Here is a 5248-nt window from a genome sequence, read left to right as displayed (position 1 = left end):
AATATATAAAAATATATCTTTTATATATATAAATAAAAGCAGGGTCTCACATACTCAGAGCTGTGAGAATTCTCTCTCCTGCACCCAAGCCTGCTCCTCTTTATGGGGTTCGGAGCACGTGTACACTGCCCGCTGCAGAAAGCAGCGCTGGCTTGCAGAGATTTCATCACCCAAAGCGCTCACCAAGTCTACGCTGACGGGAGAAACCAGAGGAGGCAGCCCAGCTCCACCACGCACTCCTTTTCCAATTAAGAAAACAATCCTAGGGTGACTTTAGGATTACCACGGCAGTCCCATAAAGGAAAGTGAACTACTGTGCCAACAGGACCAGCTCCTAAAATTTATCCAGACCTGTAAGTTGCCATCTCCCGGTCATTTAAAGGGAAGATGATAACCAGTCGGAGATCCTTGGTTCTATATCTGAGTTGTTTTCTCCCAGCAGTGTCTCTGAGGGTGGAGGAGAAGTAACAGTCCCAGCTGTTGGGAAAGCAAGAGGGTGCCCCAAGGGTTCTACCAAACTGCAAGGGAAAAAGGAATAAAGCCACTTGGCTTCGCTCCTTTTATTTCTGTGATGTCACCGAAGACCCGGAGGGAACAGGAGTGCAGGCAGCACCACGGCCCTCACGACCACGGCTCGGCAAAAGGGTCTCTTGTTCCACTTCCGAGAGGCACACATGCTAAGGATGAGGGAGGGTCCCACTGTGTTCCAAAGAACAAGCTACAGCCAGACACACAAAAATACACACACAAGTTACATATATCTAAAGGCTGAAGCTCTGGAGACCATGACAAACAGAAGGCAAACAAAATTCAAAGGTAGCTCACACGATACGAGGTGAAATTACAAAGAGGGAGAGAGAACAAGGGCAGAGAAGAAAAAGAAGCTCACATAGCAGCAATGTTTGGGTGGCATAAAATCAGTAAAGCATTTGTTTAGGTTATAGACAAAATGAATATGAATGTGGGATTTTTTTAGTGACTTAAAAAAAAAAAAATCACAGTGAGATGGTTAAACACAAAAAGGATGAAGTGCTTGTAAGCATACCCATAGCAACCGAATCAGAAAAACTGTCAGCATCTGTACCCTCATTAAGTTTGTAAAAAGAATCCTGATACTGTCATCGCCTAGACAGCATTGCAACCACCTCCTAAAAAGGGAGATTTCAGGCTCCTGTGAAAGGATCGTTAGCACAAAGCGTATCACCTGGGCCATTGTCCCTGTGAGACATTCAAGGCCATTTAGAGCTGCCGTAACTGGTACCTCATACACGAAGTGGGTCACCATCGGGACGGCGGCCGATAGAGCAGCTCTGAGGTAACTCCCAGAGTCGGAGGTATTATATGGTCACAGGATACAGAGACATATATACACACACACACACACACTTCAAGGGTGCATATAGTGGAAGAGGTATTAGCATCAACCTCAAATACTGAATGCTCATTTATGTCAACAAACCAACAGAAAATCCAAATTAACTCCAAACGGAAATACTTCTTTACACACCATTTTTTAGCCTATCTTCATGATGGTTGGACCACAGGCACCTGATCCCTAGGAATGCCAATAAACTCCCACAGCCAGCCTAGCAACATTCATCTGTCAGGAGTGTCATTTCTTTCCACTAACCGTTCTGCCGTGCAGCCAGATATCCACATCTTACTGCCCGCAGGGGCACGTCGCAACACTCGTGGTGGTACCGACAGGAGAGGCTGATCAGGCAGGGAGTAGTAGAGCATCTCTTCCTCTTGCCCTCCTCTAAACTTACTCTAAAAAGCTATGTTGAAGTTCACTGGGGAACCTCTTGCATCAGACACAGAACGCTCAATAATTCATAGAATCATAGAATCCCAGGAATGGTTTGGGTTGGAAGGGACCTTAAAGATCATCTAGTTCCAACCCCCCTGCCATGGGCAGGGACACCTTCCACTAGACCAGGTTGCTCAAAGCCTCATCCAGCCTGGCCTTGAACACTTCCCGGGATGGGGCATCCACAGCTTCTCTGGGCAACCTGTTCCATTGCCTCACCCCCCTCTTTGTGAAAAATTTCTTCCTGATATCCAATCTAAACCTCCCCACTTTCAATTTAAACCCATTCCCCCTTGTCCTGTCACTTCAGGCCCTTGTAAAAAGTCCCCCCCAGCTTCCTTGTAGCCCCTTCAGATACTGGAAGATGCTATAAGTCCTCCCCGGAGCCTTCTCTGCTCCAGGCTGAACAAGCCCAACTCTCTCAGCCTGTCCCCAGAGCCGAGGTGCTCCAGCCCTTGGAGCATCTTCGTGGCCTCCTCTGGACTCGCTCCAACCTGTCTATATCCTTCTGATGTTGGGGGGTCCACCCCTGGACACAGCACTCCAGGTGGGGTCTCACAAGACCAGAGTAGCCAGTTGCTCACTGCTCAGCTACAGGCAGCCCATTACCATTTGTTCCTTTCATTATTGCAATTACTTAGCATTCACCGCCCCGTCTCTCCTACGCAGAACATACCTACATAAGCAGATTTCTGCTGGAGCTCATTCAGTCTGCGTAATCGTTCCTCATTCTTGCCTTTCAGCTGGTCGAGGCTGCAGCTGGAGTTCAAGGAAGAGCTGTCAGCCTGCAGCGACGGTGTCTGGCCCAGTGGAACATCCTCCTGCAGAAAATCCAAAGACACACAAGTCCTTCAGCTGCAGGGCACCCTTTTTAAAAGGGCAAACAGCTGTACATGCACGCTGTCAGCATCCACATCATCTAGGCACTAAGGGAGCAGGGGAGCTGCCTGACGTTGGATCAGCGCCCCACCCTCATATTTAAGCCTGTCTGGTTATCGTACGTACAGCGCACTCCGACGGCTTCTGCTTTAGTCGTCTCCTCTCCCTTGCACAAAGTGGAAGCTTTCGGGATAAATTAGCTTCTCCTAAGGCAGGAAACACTTCCCCATTACCACCTGGAAAAACAGAGGTGAAAAATCCTTTTCAAAGCCGTCGAAATACTTGATGATGTTCAAACCTGTTCATGTTTTGAAATGAGAGGGTGTCTCGTACTTGATTTAATCACAGGGATCACAGGAATGTGCTCTATTAGGACATCTTGCACGAAGCCAGCAATAATCCAGATGCAGACAAAAGAACAAGGTACCACGACAGCAGCAAGGGAGGAACTTCAAGCAAAGGCAAAGAACATCCCAAGGTACCTATTGAGCTCTCTCTTACATCGAGGATAAGGGGTTTCACATCCTGCAAATCCACCACCTCCTCACAAATGTTTAACGTACAAAAATCAGAGCGTAACTCTGAAATGGTATGTAGCTAACAATCCACTTGCCAGAACCCCAGTTACAAGGTCTGTCATTATATTCAAAATAAGCTACTATTCAGAACACAAAAAAATTCTTTATTCATGTCAATTTATCAAAACAGCAACACAGTACAAGCTAAAGAAGGATTTATTTGCACCTTTAGTGTTTTCATCAGTGTAAGAGGCTACCTGTTCCTCTAAGCATCCACCCCTCAGATATTGCTACGCAGATGTGCTTTCAAATCATTGCGTTAGAGTCATAGAACGGTTTGGGTTGGAAGGGACCTTAAAGATCATCTAGTTCCAACCCCCCTGCCATGGGCAGGGACACCTTCCACTAGACCAGGTTGCTCAAAGCCTCATCCAGCCTGGCCTTGAACACTTCCAGGGATGGGGCATCCGCAGCTTCTCTGGGCAACCTGTTCCAGTGCCTCACCACCCTCTCCGGGAAGAACTTCTTCCTGATATCTAACCTAAACCTCCCCACTATCAATTTAAACCCGTTACCCCTTGTCCTGTCACTACAGGCCCTTGTAAAAAGTCCCCCCCAGCTTCCTTGTAGCCCCTTCAGGTACTGGAAGGTGCTATAAGGTCTCCCCGGAGCCTTCTCTTCTCCAAGCTGAACAAGCCCAACTCTCTCAGCCTGTCCCCATAGCAGAGGTGCTCCAGCCCTCTGAGCATCTTCGTGGCCTCCTCTGGACTCGCTCCAACCGGACTATATCCTTCTGATGTTGGGGGTTCCACAACTGGACACAGTACTGTAGGTGGGGTCTCACAAGAGACGAACAGAGGGGCAGAATCCCCTTCCTCGACCTGCTGGCCACACTTCTCCTAACACAGCCCAGGATATGGTTGGCTTTCTGGGCTGCCAGCTCATGTCCAGCTTTTCATCCACCAGTACCCCCAAGTCCTTCTCCTTAGGGCTGCTCTCGATCCATTCTCATGCATATAAAGGTTGAATAAAGAGACATGAGACAATGTGAGACAGAGTCCTCTCTAAAAATCTTGAGAAAACTAAAAATCACGTACTTCAGCTGCTTTGAGAAGTGATAATGTTTACAAGTATGATGTTACAAGTCAGGTGAAATGAAGTAATGTGTGAACAGCAGGGAAGTGAGTAATTTAGAATGAATCACTGTTTCATACCCATAGAATCATACTTAAAATCAAGTATGCTTGTAAAACAAAAGAATATAAATGAAGCGAATCGCTGGCTGTGCAACACCTTTACATTTCACTGTGGACAACTCATAACTAGAGCTGCGACCGCTAATAAATTATTTTACTCACTGCAGAACAATGGAAGAGCATTGCACATTCTACCATTGTGATGCATTTGCTGAACAAATATTAGCTTTTCCTTATGCAAAGCGGTCAAAAAATGTTCCTCGACAAGGCTAACACCCCTGTCAGAGCCCAGCGAGCACAGAAAGATGCTTTGTCATCAGAAAATGTGAAGTGGTGTGCGGTAAGTGAGCAGCATCATTACCACACAAATTTACTGCAGTACAAAGCCACAGCGATCTGCATTTTAATTGGCAGCCATCATTTTCTAATCCTTAAAGGATCACTATAGCTACACCCACTGCAACTTTTAAAACAGTAATAATCATTTTAGAGACACATCATTAGGTTAAATGACATGTTTGTCCACTCATAACGTTGGGGGGGGGGCATAAACTCACCAATAAAAGTGCTGTCTGATTCCAACAGTGAATTTTTCACGATTTGATTAGATTCATTCCTCAACTATGAAAGTGAAACAGAAGACATGAAAGTTAAGATGCACCAATATCTTCCAGGGTATATATTATAGTTAATGTAAAGTAATTACCAAACTTCTGTAAAGCTAACAGCAGGTCCACAGTGTTCTGTGCTATTCTTTACGGCTATAAAACTCTACATTTTTAAAGGCTTCAGGTTCTCCCTAAGCATTAGGGCTTTTCATAGAGCGGTTGGGGTTGGAAGGGACC

This window comes from Eurypyga helias, unplaced genomic scaffold (genome assembly GCF_000690775.1).
Source record: "Eurypyga helias isolate BGI_N326 unplaced genomic scaffold, ASM69077v1 scaffold6386, whole genome shotgun sequence".
Classification (NCBI taxonomy): domain Eukaryota; kingdom Metazoa; phylum Chordata; class Aves; order Eurypygiformes; family Eurypygidae; genus Eurypyga; species Eurypyga helias.
Note: the sequence above shows the minus strand (reverse complement) of the source record.